At 41.6% G+C, this 26,241-nt stretch overlaps 1 protein-coding gene across 2 annotated transcripts in view; it reads right to left on the reverse strand.

Moving 5' to 3' along the window:
- Positions 1-17,976, reverse strand: part of LOC140914253 (interleukin-1 receptor type 1-like) — a 78,986-nt gene extending 61,010 nt beyond the window's left edge. Inside the window, exons 1-2 of one of the 2 annotated variants that reach the window (XM_073351669.1) lie at positions 17,884-17,976; positions 17,635-17,727 (exon numbers count right to left, since the gene is read on the reverse strand). The gene's annotated coding sequence lies outside the window, so the exon portion shown is untranslated. Of the gene's footprint in view, positions 1-17,634; positions 17,728-17,843 lie in introns of both variants that reach the window. The other variant, XM_073351650.1, reaches the window with a different exon arrangement.
- Between the last annotated feature and the right edge of the window lie 8,265 nt (positions 17,977-26,241).

Below are 26,241 nucleotides of genomic sequence, written 5' to 3' on the forward strand. Positions count from 1 at the left end.
ATATCAGCTGTCATTTTCAACAGCCATGCAACATTCTGATTCCAACATTCCATCTCTTCTCCCATTAAGGGGGCATTACCCAAACCACTACACTTGCTTTTTGAGTATGGGGGGAAAAGAATATCACACCATATATACACTTTTACACCTACAGCAATGTCTTCAACTCCCATGGCCCCAGTTTAACTGCAGTGGCAGCCTGCCCTTGATGGTGGAGTTACAGAAAATATTGTCACACTCGTAGGACTAGCTGGCTATAAACTGTATTTTGGCTCTGGTCTGGCATCCAGCACCACCATCATACCCACTAAGAATGACATGGCAGAAGGCAGAAAGGTTGCTTTGTCCCAAACAGAATGAGGTTTTCAAGTGAGTCACTAATAATATTTTACAAACAAAAACAAAAAAACCCACACCAGACTAAATGCTTCTTTTCTCTGGGTTTTCCAGTGCACCCCTTCTGCCCTAGGGCTGTTCTTTAGATTTCATAGGACTTCTCTCCCCCCATGAGAAAGGAAGGCAGACATTTTACTACAACTATTTTTTGCTACCTGCTGTACTGGGGATGATAGGAAACCATGCAAAGAGACAACTATAAGAATTTTTGCCTGCTCTACACTAAAGAAATAAAACTGATTATAAAGCCCCTACATTTAGAAAAATCTGAAGAACATTTTTGTCTATATGCTTCCTCCAAATGGTTTACAAATGTCCTAATAATCATTTAGAAGAAACTTACTTTCAACAGGCTTAATAACCAATTAAAGCTTAACCGCTTCAGTGTAAATTTTTTTTTTTACCATTGTGGATCTGAAATAGTTCGACTACTCTTCTCAGTACTGTCCCACAGTGGATTGGTGGCCTTGGAAAATCTCCCAGAATTGACCGTTTCTAGGAGTTGAGCAGGGAACTATGAAATAGGTACCTAGAGGGCATTGCAACTAAAACAGTTTGGGACAGTACTAGCCTGGAAATAGAAGAAAACTGAAACCAATTCAGCTTGGCAAGCGCATGGAAGCTATAGTAGTTGTGCTTAAACCAATTCAATTATATTTAGTCTCTGGTGTAGACAAGGCATTGTTTGGCAAAAGTAAAATCAGAGATTTAATAGGTGTCTACTGGCAATGTTTTATAGAGGAAGCATAAAATGATAAATTATTTTGCTTCTGGAAGCAAATTCTGAGAGAACCATGATTTCACAGGGAGGGAAAAATGGACGTGAGCTGGTGATTGCTTTTTCTATGGTTTGCTGAGGGTTTTACTTTTGATTTTTCTTTCTGAGCACTTTGGTTTGTGAAAGATCACAGTGCTTACAAGGCCTTCCTGACCCAGAAGAGGGGTGCATTGTTAGCATCAGGTTTTCATCCCAGTGAATCACAGACAGAGGTTACTTAAATCATTACTAAGATTCCCTTGAAGTAGAGAACAAATAAAATAAGGAAAGTGCACAGATTTATTTTTGAAGATTTAATGTTTGATGAGAATATGCTCTTAACTATAGAAGAACTAAAGAATATTTAATGCATTGTGAACTGGTGATACCTACTAAGGCTAACTCTAAGTAGACCTTTCCTATTAAAATACCATTATTTTACCTCTTCACAGTTCTTTATTCCCCACATCAAAAGTCAACGTATACTGCATAAACAAACCTAGGAAGGTCCAAATTCCTATACAAGGCTCAGAGACAGATCTCACACTGACTGCAAATGCTGCATGGAAATGTCTCAATTTGATATGTCCCAGAATTGGGTGCAACTCTGGATGTTGCTGATGAAATACAAGATGTTAGACCTACTGGATGATGATGGTGTGAGGCTGTTCCTGAAAGTTCCTCTGAACCTTTTCTCATAGACTCTTAGGACCAGTAGGAACCGTCATGATCATCAGTCTGACCTCCTGCATATTGCAGGCCACAGAACCTCACCCACCTACTGCGGTAATAGACAACCTCTGGCTGAGTTATGGAAGTCCTCAAATCTTGATTTATAGACTTCAAGTTACAGACAATCCACCATTTACACTAGTGTAAACCTGCAAGTGACCTGTGCCATATGCTGCAGAGGAAGGCAAAAAACCCCAGGGTCTCTGCCAATCTAACCCAGAGGAAAATTCTTTCCTGACTCCAAATACAATGATCAGCTAGACCCTAAGCATGTGGACAAGAGTCACCAGTCAGAAACCTAGGAAAGAATTCTCTGTAGTAAAACAGAGCGCTGCCCACCTAATATCCCATCATCGGCCATTGGAGATATTTGCTGCTAGCTGTTGCAGATTGCCTACATGCCAGTGTAGGCAGTCTCATCATACCATCCCTTCCATAAACTTATCAAGCTCAGTCCTGAAGCCAGTTAGGTTTTTGGCCCCCACTGTTGCCCTTGGGAAACTGTTTGAGAACTTAACTCCTCTGATGGCTAGAAACCTTTGTTTAATTTCAAGCCTAAACTTGTTGATGGCCAGTTTATATCTATTTGTTCTTGTGTCCACACTGGCAATTAATTTAAATAACTCCTCTCACTCCCTAGTATTTATCCCTCAGACATATTCATAGAAAGCAATCATATCTCCTCACAGCCTTCTTTTAGTTTGGCTAAACAAGTCAAGCTCTTTGAGTCTCCTTTCATAAGGTAGATTCTTCATTCCTCGGATCACCCATATTACCCTTCTCTGCACCTGTTCCAGTTTGAATTAATCTTTCTTAAACATGGGAAACCAAAATGGCACACAATATTCCAGATGAAGTCTCATCAAGGTACTGAAGTACCTTGTTTAATGGTACTAACACTTCCCTGTCTCTACTGGAAATACCTACACTGCATTACTCTTTTGCACAGCCGGTTCACACTGGCAGCTCATAGTCATCCTGTGATCAACCAGTACACCCAGGTCTTTCTGCTCTCCTGCCACTTCCAACTGATAAGTCCCCAGCTTATAGCAAAAATTCTTGTTGTTAGTCCTTAAGTGCATGACCGTGCACTCTGCACTATTAAATTTCGTCCCATTTCTATTAGTCCAATTTTCAAGGTCATCCAGATCTTCTTGTACGATATTCTGGTCCTCCTCAGCTATACCTCCCAACTTTGTGTCATCTGCAAATTTTGTTAGCTGACTCCCACTTTTTGTGCCACGGTCATTAATACAAATGTTAAATAAGATTGGTCCCAAGACCGATCTGTGAGAAACTCCACTAGTAACCTCCCTCCAGCCTGACAGTTCACCTTTCAAAGTACGAACCATTATAGTTTGCCATTTAACCAGTTCCTTACCCTTATTTCTAGCTCTTTTGCTTTCCTTTCTATCTCACCAAAGAGCAGCTTCTTTGTCTTCCTCAGTAGGAGGCAACAACCAAACTCACATTTCTCTCAGTTTAGAAAGAGCTTACAACATAGCTTAAAACAAGATGAAAGAGTTGGTGTAAAAATGAACTGTAGGGAGATGGGGAAGGAGGACAAGGAGGTAGTGACAGGAAAGAGTTATTAGACTGTAAACTCTTTGGAGTAGGGACCATCTTGTGTGTGTGTTTGTACAGTGCCTTGAAAAACGGTCCATAACTAGTACTCCCAGATGATATGGTAACAACAAAAACTGTAGATTGGCTATTTGCACAATTTGCAGGTTTGTTTTTATTTAAAAAACAAAAAACAAATAAGGGACATTAATGATGTCACTATTCCCTCCCTTCCGCCCTTCTAGTCATCATCAGCTGGCTATTCACCATAAGAAGCAACATGAGATACAAAAGGAATAAAGAATCTTAAAACTGACGTGATAGTAATTTGTAAGAGCAGTGCAGTCAAATGTGTCATGTACCCGTCTGCTGATTTACCATCAGCAGCTGGAGAACTGCTATTGCTGTGCAGGATCAGCCTAAAATATACATGAACCAAAGCCATACTTCAAAATTGCACTGTAAGATCATCAAGTCTAAGCAGAGTAAAGTAGTATAAAAATGTACCAATTAAATCAGACACCTGCCCCAGGAATATCACTGAAACTGCCATTTACAATATTTTAGAGATGAGGGTACTGTGATAGCAAGCACAAATCTTTTGGCACTGCTGGAGGGACCCCAAAGTCCAGCTGTACCCCCACCACATTGCTGCCCCTAGGAGAAGGGGTTCCACTGAGCCAGCCAATAGCAATAGGGAGTTACCCAGGGTCTGGAGGCAGCTCAGGGAGACACTACCAGCTAGGTAGTGCTGATCACAGTAAGAGTCATCCATATTTCAGTCATTTCTTATGTAAATGTGGAAAATTAATTGTCAACATACAAACTTGCATATTTAATTGCTTAAATTTTCCTGATTGTGACCTTATAGCACATATATATATAGTGACCTCTCTCTCTCTCTAAAATAGCAAACAGAAAACAAAACACCCAAAAAATAGACATTCCATCATGTGGCATCATATTGATACCTACCTGGGTCATGGATCTAAAGGCTACAGTTTTGCTCATTACACAGGCTTCTGCCACTAGAGCTAATGAGAGCAGTAGTACATTACCATTGTCTATGTGGACCAGCACTATAGAGGGACGATACACACTTTGCCAGTACACCTCATAGCTATTTGCTGACAACAGAGGAAAGGTGAGACCCGGGACCTTGGGTTCCATTCCAGGCTCTGGAAAAGAGAGTGTTCTCTAGTGGGCAGACATTCTTCTGCCCATTCCCCTCAAATCTGCCCCCTTCTCCTACATCCACTCCTACCAACTTGTTCCAGTTTTGTTTCTTACTCACCCTGGTTCTTTGTCACAGTCACATTCTCTTTGCCTACCCAGTCTCAGGCTTCTCATTGTAGTCCCAGTCTCCCTGCCCAGCCAGTCCCAATTCCTCCATTTCTGTCCCCATTCCTTGTCCCCAATTTCCTTGCCAGCCACTTCCAGTTCCCTTCTCCCAGCTCCTCATCCAATCTGTCTCTGTGCTCCACCTCCCCACTGGATCTTATTCTCCCTCCCCAGGCTCCTCATCCAATCTCAGTATTTTCCCCACCCCCTGCATGGCTCTTTGTCGCAGTGTTACCCTTCCTTGGCTCCTTGTTCCAGGCTGTTTGCCCATGTAATCCCAGTTCTCACCCCTGCACTGGAGCTCCTTGTCCACTCAGTGGACCCCCCACCAATATTGGTTCCTAATCCCCCATCTCCTAATCCAACTAATCTAGTTTCTCACAATCCCCCAAATACAATGTTCCACCAACTGGCTCCCAGTTCACCTCCATTTCCCTCACTGGCTCCTAGTCCCTCTTTCTCTGTCCAAACAGTGCCAGCCTCCTCTCCTCTCACTCCTCTCCCTGCCCCAGCTCCCAGTCTCCTCTCCCAACCAGTCCCAGCCGCTCCTCCCCTCAGCTCCCAGGCCCAGTCTTCTTGCCCACTTATTATCACTCTCCCCCACAAACTCCCAGTTACAGTTTCTCTCCCCCATACAGTTCCAGTCTAGCACTCTCCTCGTCCCAGTCTAATCCTTTTTCTCTCCCTTGTCTGCTTTTCTCCCCTATTCATTTGAATCAGACGGCTTCCTCCGCTGTACTGCCTGGGTGCCAGAGGGGAGAGGGGTGTCATTAAGCACACAGGAGAGACAGGCTTTCTGCTCTTAAATTCCAGTACACAACCCCGCCCTTGCCTGGAGCAGCCATGACAGTGAAGCCCTAGGCTGGAGCACACTCAGTACCTCTGTGGACATGCAACATGTACAGTCTGGTCAGCACTAGGAGCGGTGAGAGGCTCAGGCATGCTCAGTGAGGATGGAACCTTCACATGTTTCAGCTGCTAAAATTGAAATCTCTACTGAGCACGTGACACTTGCAATTTTTTTTTTTAAGGCTTGTAACTTGGCTAAGTTAGAATGGATTTTCATGGGAATGGCAAAATGCACATCCCTGCCAAGAAGGCCACCTCCCTGCCAAATTTCAAGTCCCTGCTCCAAAGCAAGAAGGTGCTAGAAAAAAGGGGGCGGGGGGAGAAAATCACCAGAATATTTTTAACATGGGTAAAAATGTTTTTCTTTAGCCTCATTCTTGGAAACATGTGAACCATTTTGGCTGAAAGGTTCCGAAAAATTCAGCCGGAGACAAAATGAGCATGGAAAATTACAGCCTGAACAATTAATATTTGGCAACATTATAAGGAACAGAAAACAGGGCTTTTCTCCCACCCTCTTAATAGGGCAATTTGAATAGAAGGTGATGCTACCAGTCCCACCTATAATATGTGATGTTGCCAGACAAAGGAACACACAGATACGTGTCATACGAATCAAAACAACTCCACACATCATCATCTGCTTCCATGAGTCTGAAGTCCAAGTTGTACAAATAGCTGTGGGGGAGCGCTATTCCCATGTTTGTATATAAAAGCAATGGCTGGACATATTCCATTGTCCTACAGTATTTCCCCACATACATTTAGGAAACAAGCTGTCAACGGTGAACATTTTTATGATCTCCTGAGTTCAACAATAGCAAGTTTCCACTGTGACCAAAACAAATGTGGCTGGATTGGACAGTGAAAGAAGGGAGGTGGAGGAACAGGAGACAGAAACGGATGAGAAAGAAGATATGTGAGGAGGATAAATATGTTTGATAAAGGAAAGGGTTAAGTCAATGAAATAGCCATATAATTTTACCAAACAGACAAAGAAAACTGAAGAGAAAAAAGAAAAGGAGTACTTGTGGCACCTTAGAGACTAACCAATTTATTTGAGCATGAGCTTTCGTGAGCTACAGCTCTGTAGCTCACGAAGGCTCATGCTCAAATAAATTGGTTAGTCTCTAAGGTGCCACAAGTACTCCTTTTCTTTTTGCGAATACAGACTAACACGGCTGTTACTCTGAAACCTGAAGAGAAAAAGAGAGACAGAAATAAAAAGCTAAAAAGACAGAATCCAAAAAGTGTCCTGAAGAGACTGTTCGAGTGAAGAAAAAAAAACAAACAAAAAAACACCCCAGAACATTTAAAAATTATGGGAAAATAGATGAAGGTATGAGACCAAAAAACAAAACAAAAAACCCAAGGAAAGGTTACACTAAAGCAAACAAATATGAGAGAGAGAGATGGAAGGCAGACCAAGTAAATTCAGTTTTTGAAACGAAGTTATGGAAGGTTTGATGCCAAAGTATCACAATGAAATACACACTTTATTTTTCTTAGAAGACATCAAAGAGCATAGTTAAATGCAAATAGAAGCAGGTGATTGTGGCTAGGTGACCTAATTGTTGAAGGCAGGAAATATCAACTGTTGGTGGCAGGAAATAACCTGTTTTAATTGAATAGGGAGGTGTTTTTGGGGGGAGAGGGATTGGTTTTTGTTTGTTTTTTTTAAAGAAACCCTAAGCTTTTTTTAAGAAATCAATGCTTTGTACGCTTCATAGAATGGCTTTTGTATCTGTTCTAGTTACTAATGGAAAGTTTGAGAGTGCATTTGTGCTTTGTTTTGGTACTTTTTTAATTGAAGATATCTTTATAGTATATTTTTCTGATACAGAATTTCAGATAAATACTTGGAAAACTAGCTTTTATGCAAAATAATAATAATTTTCTTTTACAAAGCCTTTAATAGAAGTAATGAACTGCTTTTTAAATATAAATCTTCTTTAGAGGTCTTTAATACTTCTGGGCATAGGCACAGACTCCGTGGGTGCTCCAGGGCTGGAGCATCCATGGACAAAAATTAGTGGGTGTTCAGCACCCACTGGCATGGGGATGGGGCATACTGGGGGGAGGTGGGAAAGAGGCGGGGAAGTGGTAGGGTGAGGACTTGGGGGAAGGGATGCCGGGGGGGAAGAGGTGGGGTGGCCCTTGGGGGAAGCGGTCAGGTGGAGGCAGCGCCTGGGGCGGAGTTGGGGGTTGAGCATCCCCGGGGACCGGAGGAAGCTGGCGCCTATGTTTCTGGACCAGATGCTGGCATCCTTATTCACCTGGAGTAGGACAATATTGTGAGTAGCTCAGCTGAGGTTTTTCTCATTTTGATTTTACTGGAGCATAAGGCACAACTTAAAGTGAAGAAGGGCAGCAGATTCTGTCCCTTTGTTAGGGAGAGGGGGGAAAGTCACAAAATGCTTCAAAAGCCCTTCCTTTAATCCCATCTGAGATTACATAAGTGTCACATAATGAAAATACAAACTACGGTGGCCATTTTAGTCTATGATTTTCTTGAACTTCAGAGTAGAATTGCAACAAACCTTACTAGAATATATTCTTAGCTAGTCCAAAAGAAATTATCCACAATGTTTTGTGTTAGTCTTTAACAGCCTGACCAATTAATAGGAAGGACAAAAGACTTTAATTGCATCTCTACTTCCACAAAGACAGGATGCTGAGAACAAAAAGATCAGAGGCCAAAAAATGGTTTAACATCCGATAGTCTAAAGCCCCACATGCAATTATTTAATAGTCTGTCAGCAATGGTTCAGGTGCCTGGGCTGGCTGTAAAACACTGGCTAAGATGTTCAAAGCCACCTACAGGTTTTGGACACCCATTCCCTGTTGGGAATTGAGCAGCGGGCATCCAAGACCAACAGGGCTTTGAAAACCTCAAGCCTAGGGAATCTCTCGATGAAAGTTCTAACCCAGCAGAGCGTTACCAGTATCCCAGTAAGTGCACCACCTTGGAGCAAGGTATGGGAAAGCCTCCACCTGCATGGAGTTACTGCACACGGATGCAATGAAATCATGGATGGAAACACAGATGCTGCATCGGCAGTATAACACCTACCAGCTCAGTCCCATAGCAATCTTATCCATCCTTCAATGGCCATTTGATGCTTTTCCAATCGACCTTCCAGGCCCATTTTTCTCTATTAGTTGTTGTTTAATAAATTGTATTTGCCTGAACTATATGATCAGTGGGTCAGGGAAGCATCCAGAGCTGAGCGAGTACTCCAGAATAGCCCTTGTCCCAAGTGACTACAACAAGACTGTGGGTCGAGCCCCGCCCCTGAATCCTGGGTCCAGCCTGGTCTGGGTTACAAGGACTCTACCACAGAGGAGAGTGGAAGGGGAGTCCTCGAGGTTAGGCAGACCTCTGGGTAGAGTGGGAGTGAGGACGGAGATTCTTTCGCTAGCCAATTCCACCAGCATAGTGTATAAGCCAGGAAAGTCCCCCACAATACTGGGACCATTCCCCCACTTACACATACAAATTGGTGGTGAGCATCAGGCTACTGAAAAGTAGCCAATGTGACCTTAATTTGTGAATAATCTCTCCCGCCCCCAGACCGGGATTTGGAGAATGCAGAGATAGCTCAAAGCCTCCATAGTTTCCGTTTTCCCAGGGCCTCTACACAGAATCTCACCCACTGCCTTACAGCACAACTCTGGTAAAAGTTTGCATGTCTGTATGCGGATATCTTTCAGCAAGAGAACGACCAGCATTAAAGACAGATGTGAACTGGCAATTGTGTTACACCAGTCTTATGCTGATATAACCAGTAGAGATGTGGAATTACACCACTGTAAATCTTGACTAATTTAGTGTTGAATGTGGCTCCTTAGGTTTTGCTATACTTTTTTTCTCCCCATTATGTTTGTCTCCTTTTGTCTTAAGAGCTAGACTTTAACCCCAAAACCTAAGAGCTACCACCTTAAATTTACCCTCTGAACAAGAGAATTTGCAAGCCATCAGAAAGTCTTTCAAGCAAGGACTTTCTTTCTTTTATATGGAGTTTTTTTTGTTTTTTTTTAAAGGGAAAGGGTATAAAGGGAGATTAATTTTAAGTTCAGTAAACCTTAATTTAGCAAAGTGGTTTTTCCTGCTTTTTGATGTTTAATAAATGTTGAAGTTTTTTGGAGGTGGGGGGTTGGTAATGCAGAAAAAGTGAGACCTAACCGTTGGTGTCACAACCACAAACTATAATTACTGTGAATGCTGGGCTAGAAAAGAAAGTAACAGCTAAGAATGGTTTTAAACCAACTCCTAAATACTTATCTGATCCTTACAATATGGCAAAGAAGCCAGGGTAGGGGCAGGTCACCGTGGTCCAGTGAACAACTGGGAAAGCAGGGATGAGTCATCTGCTATTCCTTGAAAATGTCAAGGAGAGATAGAGAGGCCCTGACTTTCCATTCAAGAGCTTTTGCTTGCACATCATGTACAAGCAAAAAGGGCACAGGGATAATTTTCCATTTTCAGATCACCTTTAAGGTGACTAATTTAGAAAAAATAGTGCATAACTGCTCAATTCCAAACAATGCCTCAGATATATTTAGCAAATATGGTTACAATGGTGGTGTCAGTCCATTTCTTAGTGGTCTGACCTCCTTGTTACGATGAAACTGTGACAGACATCTTTTTCTCTCTCTGGGAAGGAGAGGGGAACCTTGCTGTTCTGGTCCCTGCCCCCTGACAGACACCATAACCATCTTACTCTGCACAAAACCCTGCCATTCCAATAGATTTGAACTCTATGCAGGCAGGTCTTTTTGTAGGATCAGGACCTAAGCTGGTGCACACACAAAATGAAAACAAGAATTTCTAACATGTATATGTCTTAATAATAAAGAAGTGGATTGGTACAAGGCATTGTACTTTAATTGACCTTAATTTCCCCAGTCCTAGCAACAAGGAGGAAAGCAGATCCTGCTCTAGCTATATGAGATAATTATGCTGACTTGTTTTTACCATCTGAGCTAAGTAAGATAAATGAAAGCGGGAGAACTTTGAGTCATCTTAATTGAAAGGCTGCTTGGAAGGAATGACACACATAATAAATTGAGAGGTTTTTCCATGTGTTCCTTAACTCATTAAAAGACTTAATGCACAGGATTTCCTAGCCAGGAACAACAACATTATTTATCTAACGACCATGCTAATGTGACTGGATTAGGATAATGTTTTCTCCATCTGGCTCACTGTCATAAATTCTGCTTTAAACTGCAGCCCTGAAATATTTAGATATCAGATTTTATTTTTATTTATTTATTCTTAGACTTGGAAAGATTTAATTTTTATTGTTTATAAAACTTGACAAACAATATTTGCTTTGGTTTTAATCAATGAAAGTTATTGCAGTACCAGGAAATGTAATAAAGCTAAGACACTAATTATTTACTTTAATTTTATAAACATACAAGTCAGTTTATAACAGGTACAGAAATAAAATGTCATAATATTGTATATGGATTGCCAGTTCAAACCGACTGCACATATTACAAGTGCACTATATAACAACTTTTTCTTTCTGTATCTGTAAAATTAGTTTTGGAGAAGTAAGTGGAGCAAAAAACTAGATGAATGCCACCATATAAGCCCAAATCCTACAGATTTACAAATGTGCTTAACTTTATATTGTGAGTAGTCACACTGGGTGAAATCCTTGCCCCACTGAAGTCAACGGGAATTTTGCCATTGACTTCAATGGGGCTAGAATTATACTGACTTCCGTGGGACTGTTCATGATGAGTAAAGTTAATCCTATGTATAAATCTTTCCAGGATTGGGGCCTTCCTCATTAAAACCTAACCCTTCTAAGACTACTTATATTGTATTTTACATTTTTTAATTCTACTGGGCTTCAGTAGGATTTCCCCCCAAGAGGGTAAGCAATTTGGAGCAGGGACATTCTTTTGTCACCTAGCACAATGGGGTCCTGGTCCATCACTAGGGCTCCTAGATGGTAATACAAATAAATAAATATACTCTGCACAGGGATGAATTTCACTCTAGAAGAGCAATGCTGGTACATTGAATATTACTTTCTAAAATCTGTATCCTGCATCCCTAAGTACATGGAAGTAGTATTGAAGTTATTAATAGTTTGAGGAATGCATCCAGACCTTGCAGAATTGAACTCCTAAATCAAAAGTTGTACTTTAAAAATGAAATGTACCCACTGTCTATAACAAGCAATATTTTGCACTTTCTTGGTGCCTTCCACCAGAGGATCTCAAAATGCTTTAAAAGCATGAATGACTTAAACTTTACCGCTGTGTCTTTAACAGAGACACAGGAAGCTTAAATTACTTAAGAAAGTCTGTGGAGGAGCCAGAAATGAAAACCAGATCTCCTTGCTTCCAATCTTGTCTCTAACCAAGAGCTTTGGCCTCTCACATTTTCAAAGAACCTACAGAAGTTATGCACCCAGTTGCCAGAAGTCCCAGTCTTAAATCTCAAACTCTAACTAATGCAAGTGGTCTCATTTATTCAAATGATTGAAGTCAGAGTTTTCAAGACTAGGCCAAAAAAAAATATATAGTTTTCCTGAGGATAGAACTACGTAGGGATGAACTCTTCGAAGTGCATAGACAGACATTTTCCAAATACTTTTAATAATAGTGCACCGGATAATTTCAAAATTGGAGCAAAATAAAAGTATCTATAGGACATTTCTAAATTGGATCAATAGCTAGTGCTTTCCAGACAGTGGTCCAAACAACGCTGATAGGTTTGTAGCGACTACTTTTCCACAAACTTCATCTATTCAGTTTGGAGCATTACCAGGGTTTATTACGGCAATTCCTTGATAAAAAACTAAAAACCACTGAACCCGATGGACAGACTCCATTTTACTACAGTGGCTTTGGATCAGGCCTTAAATGCCAGTAACTCTGGACTTAATATTGAACAGGTGCAGAACAAAGATAAGAGGCTCTGGAAAAGTACTGCTTTCCTCTGACTGGCTGTATAAGTTGCAAGAATTCATAATACAGGACGAGCAAAGGACACTTCAAAACATATCCAGCCTGAGTCTCCTCTCACTTTCAGTAAATCAGGAGCAACTCCATAGAAATCAGTGGGGTTGCAGTGGTGCAAACGAGATCAAAATCAGGCCTTATTGTTTTATAAACACCCATTAGAATTCCACAGGGACCCATCATCTTTCAACACTATATGTAGCTGCTTTTTAATCAGGAGATTAAATGTATTAAAGTAACTAAGGTTTCAGAGTAGCAGCCGTGTTAGTCTGTATTCTCAAAAAGCAAAAGGAGAACTTGTGGCACCTTAGAGACTAACCAATTTATTTGAGCATAAGCTTTCGTGAGCTACAGCTCACTTCATCGGATGCATTCGATAACAGTACAAGATGACTTTATAGAAAGATGCAATATAATCATAGAAATGACATTATACAGTTACCAAACTTTTTAAATGAATTGTGTAAACCGTTGTGTAACTACAGTATATTGTTACAAAACTGGATTTTTTTTTAAAGTTACTTAATATAAAGGAAATGATTAACAATAGAACAGGTTGAGAGATTATTTTACAATCCAAGCTAACTAAAGACTCAGTTTAAGTCTCACCTCCAATATCTGGGTGTCTCTCTAGATAAAACACTTGTTTAATTAGACGTACTGCATCTTGCTAATATAGGTCAGTTTTAACTGTACATTTGCTTATTTATTACTATTCTTTACCACCTTAACATTCTTGGGACCAAATCCTCTCAATCCATGCAAAGTTCAACTAATACTAATGGGTGTTCCCCCAGGACTGATTGACTCTTGCCTTTGCTGCCTTGGAGTGCTCATGCTGATGCTTCACAGCAGGCATTACAGCCATGGGCAGGGGTTGAGGCCACTGAACATCCCAACCCAGGTGGTTTTGGCCAGTGAATCTGCCTAGCCACTGACCATGCATCTGTACCCAAAAAACAAACAAACAACAAACATTCATCTGGAATCGACGCCAGATAGTGCCTCATTGCCTTCTCCCCACACAGAAAAACTAAAAGGGCCAAAGCTATTAAAAAAAAATCATATGAGTTTCCATGTGCAGAGTTTTCAGGTCTCATGCAGGCAGGGGAGCTGGATTTACCTTCCCATTTTGTGGGCAGGAGGCCAGATATCACAGAGCACCACGGAAGCATAGAATGTCCATGCAGGTGGCCAAACTTCATCTTCTCCCTCTCCTCTAGCAGCATAGCTCCACCTCATCTGGCCCCTTCCACTTCTGTCCTTACTTCCCCAAAGGTTTAGCATTAAGTCCTGTAGATATTTGCTGGGGCATAATTCAATGTAGAGTGGATCTCCCCCAGCCATGGCCTTCATTGCTCAATGATGCCCACTAAACAAGAACCCAAATTTGTAGCATTTGTCCAGAGAAGTTTCAGAAGAACCAGAGGGAAAGAAGGGATGATGCTGTTTAAATTCAGCTCCTCTCCCTCATTTTGCTAACATTTAAGCAAGTTTTCCTAACTTTTCATCCCTTCTTAGCTGAGGGCTGATAGAGATGGGAAAATAATAAAAGCTCTTAAATTTAGTCTTCAGATTGGGAATTTCCTGTTATACAGCATGCACTTGAAGTTCATTCCTTATTCATACTTGGAATTTTTCCATTTTATTTCCCAGTCTCCACATTGGTTCTGTAACAACTACCCTGGGAAATAGATTCAGCCTCCTCCTCCTTTTGATTAAACTCTATTTTATCAAGGACATGTTGATAAGTAATAGACCTCACATTTCACCTCTGCACTGTCAGATATAGTAGTCTTGATTCCTCCCTCTCTTTTATACACTAGGTTAATTAACTGACTTCAGTAGAATTACTGCCAATTTCCAACAGTATAAATGAAAAGACAATCAGTCTCAGTGAGTTTACAATGCTCAGCCTTTTACTAGCCTAGGAAGGAACTGCAGATGTAGGACCAAATCTTGTTTGCCTTGCTCCTGTGAACAGTCCTATTGATAAGTAGGGCCAGCAGTATTTGGTCCATAGTCCAGTATCATCTTGGATCTCCAGCTTTGCTTCCCAATATAGCTACATAGCCTCCACTATCTGCTTATCTGTTGGTCCATTTCCAAAGAAGTGAACAACTCACACTTAGTTTAGGTGAATAACCCGGAGCAAGTATGTGAGTGACCATCACAATGACAGGTTGTAAGAATATAAAAAAGGATTCTGTAGGAAGTGAGCAAATTACCTAAGTTTTTTTCAGAACCTTTAATTAACCCTGTTTGTTACAACAGTGTTAGTCATCCTGGCCCAGATCCTCAAATGGTATTTAGGCACCCACCTCCCAGTAAAATCAATGGAATTAGGTGCCTACTCACCTTTGATGATTTGGGCCCATGTCCCTAGATGACTTCAACCTCTTATTGTTTACATTTCTTTTTTTTTTTTAAAAGAAAGATTCTGAACTTAGAAAAAGGCAGCATCTCAGACCCTAAGGGCCACCTGAGTTTGCTACACTCATGAACCCTTTGTGAAGTAAAGCTTGTTTAAAGTATTGCCATCCCTGCTCAGTCCAAATAGTTGATGTAGGGCAGAAGCAAGTGGGAAAACAAAAGTTGTGCAGAGAGGTTTATGCTCTTTCTTCCAGACTCCCACAGATCAAGTATATGCATTGCTTAAATATGCACAAATACATTGGCCCCAAATGTCCTCCTGATCCATGAAGCAAAATACACAATTCTGACATCTCAAGGTCCAGGTTTCCTGAAATGATCAACTGCCACTACAAACAAACAACAACAAAAATCAGGTTCTGGGCAACTTTAAATAGTCAGTTTGTGACCTAGGCCCAATCCAACTCCTGTTAAAGTCAAAATGACTTCAGGGTGAATTGGCCTGGACCACATCCCCTAGCAAAAGGAATTTGGAATTGATCCTGATCAATGGGAAATCTTGGCAAGTGATCATAACAAGTGGTGCCATCGTCTTCATCAGCGTATCAAAGTCCATGACAGGAGCTGGCTCCTACAGCTTGAAGAGAGAAGAGCCCGTAGGAAGCAAGCAGTTCCCAATCAAGATACAGACATTTGCATAACTGCCAAAGATAGTGCAAGCCTCGGATTGGCCCATTCAGTCACATGAGACATTGCAAACCATCTACATCATAAGCTGCAATTCCCACCGTCTCTTGCAGACGAAAGGATGCCAACACAGGTTTAAAAACAGAGCTGGAAAAATGAAAACACTTCTGAAACTGAATCTAGTGTAAGATGCAGTATTATTGTAGCTATGTAGGTCCCAAGATGGGAGAGAGAGATTGAGAAGGTAGGTGAGGTAATGTCTTTTATTGGACCAACTTCTGTCTCTCTCACCAACAGAATAAAAACAGATTACCCACCCAACTTGTCTCTCTAGTGTCAGACTCTTTTTCAGCTCATGAAAATACACAAGTTCACCCTAGTGTGACACTGTTGTAACTGGAGTAAGTCAGCTTTGGCCCCTTACTTGTGCGCTGGTTTATACAATTGTCTTTTGTCATTTCAGAGTTATTTCATACGATTGAAACAGGAACAACATTTCATAATAGGCAGAAGCACTTGTCGTAGAATTTCTAAGACAGACAGACTTAAAGAACTAAATAAAGTCTTTTCCCACAGCATTAATTCAAGCTTATGTTTTGGTCTACCTACCTCTTAGATTCTAAAATATATTTTATGGGAATGTAAAACCCACTCAATCATCTTAATCACTTCCTCGGAGAGGAAGCGTGGTCCAGTAGCTAGGGTGTTAGTCTGGGCTTGCAACTGAAGTTAGACACGATGGTGCTTTTGAAAATTCCAGTAGGTGCCTAAATACCATTTAAATTCAGAATTTTAAATTCTGTCCCTTAGTTTCAGTGTTCCTCAGTTCCCCATCTGTAAAGTAGGGATAGCAGCAGCTCCCTACCTCACGGGGCAGTTGTGAGGATAAATCCATTAAAGATGGTTAGGTGCTCAGATACTACCATGATGGGGCCATAAGTAGCTTAGACAGATGGTTCGTGTACATGCATGTGAGAGGAAGACCTATTTTGTGAATGTATTAAACCAAAAAATATATATATTCTTGTGTGTTCCATAAACAGACTCATACGAATTCCATAAAATGCCTTCATACCTGTCTCTAACTCAGGTCAAATCACTATACATACATATTAATATTTATAACTGAGTGGGCTTGAAAGCAACACTAGCATCAAAAAATTGCTGAGCTATATAAGCTGGCTGATGAGGAGGCCTCGTTCAATGGACTGGTTTCAACCCCAGCTACCTTTGTCTTCTGATTAGAAGACTGATTAGAATGCCTCCAATAGCCATTTTGCCAAATTGCTCATGACCTGTTCTTGTACAACAGCCTTAGAAACTCTTATGGATTGCTTGGCCACAGTTGTACAGGAAAGAAAACTGTGACCGATCTAAAATAAGACTCAAGACAGAGTGGGAGGTCTGGAGCTCATTTGTGTGAGCATTCCTCTCATCTCGGAGTGTTGCAATTCCCTATGACGCAGGGACTTTTTTGGCATACCACCACAGGCTGACCTTTTCCCTGACTAGGGGAGTCATTGTCCACAGCTTCCTACAGACTGCAGTTACTGAGTGCTCAGGGAGGACTTAGTGTTCTACAGTTCTCAATTTTCGTAACTATTAATAAACTATAGATACGCAGGGTATAGATTATCTTTATTCAAACTTTCCTGAAATGCAATGCATGCATTAGCTTAATTTATACTCACAAACAACTGTAAACATTTGTTACAATGCCTGGAAGTAATGAGAAATCAGTGGCAGATACATACCCTTTGAGGGCCTGATCTAAAGTCTAGGACACCATTGAAATCTCAGTGGGCTTTGGTTTAGCCCTTAAAGCCAGTCAGAACTTCTCATAAAATTTAGTCATTTTACTGCACAACATAGAAAAGCTAATGACAACATTAAATCCAGAGAAAAGATCACATAGTCCAATAAACATTTGACTTTAACTATCTTACTTCACATGTAAATTGGGAACGGCACCTCCACTTCTGTCTTATAGGTGATCCTCCAAAGGAAGAATGCTGAGCTGTAGCTGGCCTTTTAAAAACCTGTATATGAAGAAAATTAAGAAAACACTTTCAACAAGCAGCACTTCAGTTCTCCATCTTTTTCCTCCCCCAAAGCTTTTATACCCAGTTTTTACACTATATTAAAATATACATACAGGACAGTTGCTAGTATGTTTTTATCTTGCTATTAATTACCGCTGTTTGCGAAAGAGCGACAACAAAAGGGAAAGTTCTTGTCTTATACTTTTGTTACGCTGAATCAGTTAGTTTTTGAATCCTCTAGGAACGGCACTTTCAGGAAGTCTGAACAGGAAACTATGAGCTGGGCATATTGTCAAGAAGTGTCAGAAAGATGCCAGAAAGTTGCAAAACACAAGCTTTAGTCAACTCACATGAACCACTAAATGGTTCTCTTTTAACCATTCCCTTCACTCAAAAATTCTGTGAAAAGCCGCTGAACTGAATGGAAGCATCAATTTCAGTAACAAAACCCATGGTACTGTTTTTCATTCTGTACTATAAACCTCTTCATTTCCTCATCTGTCACACCATCTCCTTTGGTGTTTTTCATGAATGCACACACAAAGTCTGATCTCATCTCCCACCGATTTTACACACAAGTACTTCAAATAAAGTTATCCCAAATGTACACGGGGTAAGTGAGATTAAAAAAATCAGACCTAAATGTGTAAACATTCTGCATAGCAGATCAATGAGCTCATAAAGATCAAAGCTTTTAGAAAGTCTATATTGTTAAAGGAAATTTGCCAGCATCTCTGTCAAACCATCTAGCTTTTTTTCCCCAAGGTAACTGCAGTCACAGCTGCTTACATTTGAGCCTAACAGTAGCAACAATGTGACATTAGCATTTTAATAACAAATATATAGTTATTGCAAAACCATGTATATAGTACAAATCTCTCATTGCACTAAATGTGAACTCACTTCAGCCTTGCCACGCCCATTAAAAATACATAAGACTTTAAACTTTATTTAACAAAATGTATTTGATTTGATAGAACCATGTAGAGAAAGAGGTATATGTATGTTTAAAGATGAATGAAATTGATACAAGACAAAAAGTGCTGGAAAGACTTCATTGTCCAGTCATCTCTGCTGAATCAGAGGGGAATCAGAAAGACGTGTTTCTATGTTAAGGCCTCACACACTGCCTGTTGAGGCTAATAATCAGGCCCTAATGCAGCCATGAGTGCCCTCTGCAGCCAGAGATAAAACTGGTCCTGGAATCCTGTCAACAGTGGCCACACGCAAGCTGCAGCAGTCAGGAGCTGTCTGAGAACACAACTTTCCTTTTTTGACCCTAAAAATAAAAAACCTAATAACCACCACAAAATGAAAAAATTGGCTTTTTTCTTTCCCAGAGATAACTGTGGAGTAAATATGCTCAGGAATATGGGTGGGAGAACAGCTATTAATTCTGAAAGTTAGCCTAGGAAAAATAAGCCCTTTTAACACTTAAACTTGAAAGATTTTTAATGCTAGAAACAAATCATAAGACTCCCACTTAAGCCCTGTTTGGAGGGCCTTGTGCTGACCTCACACAGGAGTGAATTGCACCCCGGTGAAGAAATTAGGACATTTTGTGTGATAGAGGGGAATATACCCTTCTGTCATGGGGTATACTCACCACTAGGAGGTGACTTCTCCTGGCCGCTCTGGGAATTAGCTCCAGTCATGTCTCGTGTCCCCTCTGTCACTTGTCCATGCACCTTGCTGCTTCTCTCTCTCTCTCTTTCTGCAACTCATGATGCTCTCTTTGTAATTTGGCCCTCCAGCCAGCTCTCTATAGTCCTCCCACTGGATGACTGTCCTAGACAGTCTTCTGCTCCACTGCCTGGTCTGTGCCACCTCCCCAGTGGTTGGTAGGGAACCAGGGCCCACGTACTATTCCAGGTTCCATCCCAGGGACCCAACAACCAGCAGCCAACATCTGCAGTGTCCCAAACCTTCCTACTGTTTCACTGGGCTGCTCCTACTTCACCTCTGTCAGACTTTTTCTCCGGGTTGGCCCTTCCCTCAGGACCTGGACCTCCGGGCTTCTATTTTCCCCCATTTTCCTCCTTTCCCTCTCTAAGGCTAGAGAGAGAGAGTGACTGCAGCTCCATTCTGCTTCGAGGCTTTATCTCCTTCTCAGCTGGGCTCAATTCCTAATCAGGGGTTGTTTATCTAGCTTAATTCCCCTCAGGTGCAGCCGATCAAGTTAATTGCCCCCTTCTCAGTCTCATTAACCCTCTCAAGCCTGGTGTGGGGTGAACACCCCATCATATCTTCCAAATCTTTCCTTCTTTTTATTAACTAAAGCCTTGAAGAGGTGGAAACTTAACAGTTAATTATTCTGAGTCCTGCTAATAAAGCTTTGGAAGCTGCCAAAACCACATCATTTGAGGATAATTTGAGCGAAAGCTTGCCTCTCTCCTTTTTTATGCCAAATACCCTATGCAAATTCTCATATTACCCAAAATGTAAGTCTTTCAGGGGAGGTGTACAGGATGAAATCCTTGCTCCACTGAAGACAATGTACATCCAGTAAAGTGACTAAGGCATCAGGATTTCATGTAAATATGATGATGTGTGTACCCATTTTTCATTCTAATGACTGACACACACAATAGAACTGACTTGTTTCCTGGTAGCTACTCAAACAAGCCTTTAAACCTCTCCTATGCGGGAAGCGTTTAGCCAAGAAAAAGAGCATTCTCTCTTATCTCACCCTGATTTTTCATTCTTTTTTTCTTCATCTTCCTTCTATATTTTAAGTAATGGGAAGTAAATGAAAATAAAGTGAGATACCTTGATTGGGGCAGGGGGTTGGGGTGCAGGAGGGAGTGCGGCGGTCAGCCTCTGGGAGGGAATTTGGGTGCTGGCTCTGGGCTGGGACAGGGAATTGGGATGTGGGAGGAGGTAAGAGCTCTGGACTGGGGCAGGGGGTTGGGATGCAGGAGAAGGTGACGGGGGGCAGCACTTACCTCAGGCAGTGCAGCTCCTAACGCCACTGGCACACAACCCTCTGGCAGTGGCTCCTAGGCGGGGGGGGGGGGAGGGGGAGGCGGTCTCTGTGTGCCGCTGCCTGCAGGCGCTGCCCCTGCAGCTCCCATTAGCTGCAGTTCCAGGCCAATGGGAGCTGTGGAGTCAGCCGTTGGGCAGCACGCTGAGACACTCCCCCCCGCCCCCACCCAAGGGGCTGCAGGGACATGCCGGTCACTTTGGGAGCAGCGTGGGGCCACCGGCCATGGCAGACAGGCAGGCAGCCTGCCTGAGCCCTGCTGCGCCGCTGGACAGGACTCAGGGACAGGTTGTCAGATGAGATTTCTCCTGCATTTTGGGGGCCCCATCGTTGGGGGCCCTGTGCCACCACATGGTTTGTTTCATGGTAAATCCACTCCTGAGCTGGCCCACAAGGACTCCCCCATTTTCTTCATTTAAACCCTTCCACTTATTCTGTGATGCACACAAGAAATTAAGCTATCTACTTAGCTGTTGAACTGATAACTCTCATGACTGAGCTGTTCATCACTATGGAGGGAGGGGCGAGAGGACACCAGAAGCTGGGGGTGGGGGAGTTGCTGTGAAGAGAAGACAAGAGGGTTGTACGATGGAGAGAACAGGGGAGAATCTTAAAAATAGAAACAAGCAAATGTATGACGATTAAGACCCATACCTCTCATCACCCTCATTGCTCTACTTATGTGTCACAATCCTTCCACACACACCCCCCCCCCCAGCCTTTCCCTGTGTGTCTTTTTAAAATATTTATCCCAAAGAGCACAGAGTCTGTGTTTTTATTTGTGTTTGGAAAGTGCATAGCACAGCTTGGGGCACTACAGCAATCTTAATATTAAATACAGATCTACTCACAATGCTGTGGAAATGGTCATCCCACATCTCAGCTCCCGCCCTAGTTATGCAGCCTGAACCCTGAGGGCTGCTGGGAAGTCATTAGAAAGAAGCACAAATGCCTTAGAGACTAGCACATTTTGGCCATGGGTAATTAGTGGAATAGGTGGCTCTCATAAGGCTGCCCCTCCTAGAGTACCCTGCAGCAAGCCAGGTTCACCTACCTCAGTTTTCCCCTTCAGAGTCCCCAGTAACTTCACATGAGCTTTCTTGACTCAGTAATACTCTACCTTGGAGACAGTTATCATCAAAACATAGCCCAAACTAGTCCATAACAAAAATCCCCAGCAAAGTCCCTATATCACACCAGCTTACATTGTCCTTACAGACCCATGACATGATGCCCCACATGCCACACCTGGCTCTAACAATCGTCTTCAGTCCCTCTACCAAGAGGTCCACCCCAGCCTTTCCAACTGGAGTGCAACCCTACTCTTCCTGGTAGGAACCCCTACAGCATCTTGGCTGGGAAACCATCTTCACCATTGTACTCTAAGGCAACCCTGACTCCTCTCTCTTGTAGCACTCAGGTGCCCTCTTTTAAGCTTAAGTGGGTCAGCTGATAAGGCACAGGTGCAATGACCCGGCTCCCTCTTAAAGGGCTAGTATCATCCTGTGACTGAGGTGAACTGTAAGGGCATTTGCTTGCACTTCATAGGAATAGATGCAAGCAGTCTGAGATGAGAAATCAGAGCTCAGTACACATTTGGGGCCAACAATCCTTACTCATGCAGAATTCCCACTGTATTCAATGAGAGTAGGAATGGCAGGATCAAGACTTTGAAAGTTAATGTTATTGTCTGCACGACAAAGGGGCTAAACAATATACAATGCTCCACTGAAGTAACTATATACTGACTCTCTAAGAATATGTAGTCGTATATTGGTTCTCCAGCACCACAGAGCTGAAGCTGTACTTCATGTTATGTCATGTTTCAATTTTCTAAGGTACCGATTGATGCAAACTCTGATCTTCCTCCAGGACGTCATTTCAACGCTGTCCAGTACAAAGTGGTTAGAAGCTACCCTATGTCCTAACCTCCTATGCACTTCAAGCATAGTTGCTGACAGGAAGCCTTTTACACCAAGCCCAAGATTTGTAAAGTTGTTAGTAATGGGGAAACTCACCAAAACATTGACATATCCTTTCAGGTAGTTCAGCTGTATAATAATTTATGCCATCTTGCTGCCAAGGTACTGTAATTGCATGCAATATACCCACAGTAGCACCACACTTTGAGTTTCTTTAAACATTTTGAGGGTTGTAGAGCTGGGATCTAAGTGTGCAGTGAATCAGCTGCAGGTGTAAATAGGTACTTTATGTAATGGGGAAGGGAGAAACAACCTTTAGCATGTTTTTCCTTCTCTCGTTTTAAACGGAATAATTATGGAAAAATCCCTGCACCCTTCTAAAAAAAAGTTACTTCTCATGGCTGTCGTCATCAGAAGGCTAAATCTGTTGTCTGTGATGTTATAGTCATGAATAATATATAGTCATGAATGATCTCTGCAATTTGTTTCTCAGTAGCAACCTTCAATTTGGCACCCATGTCCTTATGTAGGCAAATAGTTCTTAGTGCATTTTATAGCACCCCCAAATCAGGCAGTTATGTTTGTAATTGCAATAAAATATCAGTGCACCTGTTTGAGGCCACTATTATTTGCAGGTAAAAAATTATCAGAGCCAAATCAGAAGCCAAGTTCAGCTTAAGAAAATTCTCAAACAACTTTTGCAACATTATAATCAATAGGGTTGTGAACATGTGAACCATTTGCTGACTTGCTTCTGACGTCCAATTCCCAGCTGCCAAAATAGCCATTGCGTAAGTCACTTGAAAACAAACATTGAGGGCAAATAACATTTGAAATGTCTTCTTGGTAAAAGCAAACAACTCATAATGGAAACTTACAGAAGACAAGACAGATGGAAACTTAAGACAAAAATACAAAAGGAAAGTTTATACCATTTTTTTCAATGTGTTGTCTGACAGCTTTATTATGTAACCATATTATTATTTTACCTGTGTACCTGCAATAAAAGAGAATTAATATATCGAGAGAGTGTTTTGGTCTGGTTAAAATCTTTAGCAGTCCATGAATAAATACAAAAAAAGATCTTTAGGTTCTGATTACTTTACTTGAGTTTACTCTCATAGTTACGATGACCTCACTAGAGCTACAGGTTTGTGTGTGCCCTAATAGCCTGCGACAAAAAATGACACAGGGGCTTCAAACTCCATGGATTTAAGCATTAATTTTACATGCACATAACACCACTCATTCTGAAGGATCCCAAAATACTTTTCAGATGGCATACCATGTCCGGATCATTCATTCAACAATGAAATGCAGCCAGCCATTCTGAACCACTAACAGTACACAAAGTCAAGAATAACTTCCTACCTAAAGCTAAAGGGAAAGTTCAGGTTGCCAAAATGTACTTCAAGACTTCCCTACAGATTGTCATTTAAACTTTTCTTTAAAAAAGAAGTCTCAGTTGTCAATACAAGGTGTTGGTGCTTTAGCAAAGAATCCAACCCCTCCCTCAATAAGATCAAGAAAAAAAAAAGATGAACCCTTCAAAGATTTACAAAAACTCTGCTAAAGAAGTTCCAAAATTATGGAAATGCCAAAGTTAAATGGCTGCATTGGTGTACTGCAGCCTGGAGAAAAGGAATGGTTCATAAACTCCCCTATACTAGGAGTAAAGAACAAAAATCTCCTCTTAATTACATTATTAATGTCATTATTAATTACTTAATTATGTACATAACTAATCAAATGACAACCAATAATTCTACAATGTAAATAAGAAAAACAACAAGAAACATTGTCTGAGAATAAATTCAGTGTCAGGACACACAGAATATTGGGATATATTGTTTCTTACAAGTCTAATTTACAAAATTTCAATTCTAGCCTCTTCCATGCAGGTTCTTATACCATGCTCATCCTGTAGGGTCTGATTGCCTTCCAGTAGTGCATTAATCAATGTGACTAACATCTGTCACGTCTCTGTTTCTCTCATCCTTTTCCCAGGAGGAGAAGCATGTGCAGTGGTGTACATTATTTTGGAAGGGTTTTGTTTGTGTTTAATATACAGAGTGCTATGTTTTTATTCTGGAAAAAGGAAGGTTAAAGAAACGGGCCTTGCACTTGGAGAGGAAGGTGGTGAGGTTTGGGATGGTCCATAGTTCCTGTGGGATTTCATTCTGGACTGGCCCCTGAGAAAGTACTCTTTCCTGTTCAGACAAGCTTGACCCTTATTGCTGAGAATCTCATTATGCCTGAGGAGCGGAGCTGTTGACCACAGTCAGTATCCTGGAGCTTTAGATGATCTTTTAGATATACTGGACCCAGGCCAGAGAGTGTGTCATAAAAATAAAGGGAAGGATAAAACCCCTTTAAAATCCCTCCTGGCCAGAGGAAAAATCCTCTCACCTGTAAAGGGTTAAGAAGCTAAAGGTAACCTCGCTGGCACCTGACCAAAATGGCCAATGAGGAGACAAGATACTTTCAAAAGCTGGGAGGACGGAGAAAAACCAAAGGGTCTGTGTCTGTCTGTTTGATGCTTTTGCCAGGGACAGAACAGGAATGGAGTCTTAGAACTTAGTAAGTAATCTAGCTAGGTATGTGTTAGATTACGATTTCTTTAAATGGCTGAGAAAAGAATTGTGCTGAATAGAATGACTATTTCTGTCTGTGTGTCTTCTCTGTAACTTAAGGTTTTGCCTAGAGGGATTCTCTATGTTTTGAATCTAATTATCCTGTAAGGTATTTACCATCCTGATTTTACAGAGATGATTTTTTTTTACTTCTATTAAAAGTCTTCTTGTAAGAAAACTGAATGATTTTTCATCGTTCTAAAATCCAAGGGTTTGGGTCTGTGGTCATCTATGCAAATTGGTGAGGATTTTTACCAAACCTTCCCCAGGAAGTGGGGTGCAAGGGTTGGGAGGATTCTGGGGGGAAAGACGTGTCCAAACTCCGTTTTTTCAGGAACCCAGATAAAGTTTGGTGGTGGCAGTGGAAATCCAAGGGCAAAGGGTAAAATTAATTTGTACCTTGGGGAAGTTTTAACCTAAGCTGGTAAAAGTAAGCTTAGGAGGTTTTCATGCACATCCCCACATCTGTACCCTAGAGTTCAGAGTGGGGAAGGAACCTTGACAGAGTGTTTTGAAGATAAAGACTGAGACTTTGAACTTGATTCAAAACTCTGTGGGTGTCCAGCGTGTAGAGCAGAGGACAGGTCTGATGTGCTCACAGTGGCCTGTGTTGCTGAAAAGGCATGCTGCAGCATTCTGTACTAGTTCGAGTTTCCTAAATACGTAGGCTTCATACCCCGGTATGCATGGCTGTAGTCCAGCTGAGAGGTGACACAAGTGTGAATAAGTGAGGCAAGGTCATCATCCGGCACGATCATCTGTCTAGGCAACCAGAGATGGTAGAAAGCATTACTCGCAGAACATGTGGAACATATTACTCTAACTGACACATATTTGTGAACAGGAAAACAATTGCTTGCCTGGAGCTAGAATCCAAAATGTGACTGAGTGTTTGCCGAGGCTGATCAAGACCTTGGACCACTACCCCTTCCTACTTCTCCACGTGGGCACCAGTGACACTGCCAAGAATGAC

Source organism: Lepidochelys kempii, chromosome 1 (genome assembly GCF_965140265.1).
Source record: "Lepidochelys kempii isolate rLepKem1 chromosome 1, rLepKem1.hap2, whole genome shotgun sequence".
NCBI lineage: Eukaryota > Metazoa > Chordata > Testudines > Cheloniidae > Lepidochelys > Lepidochelys kempii.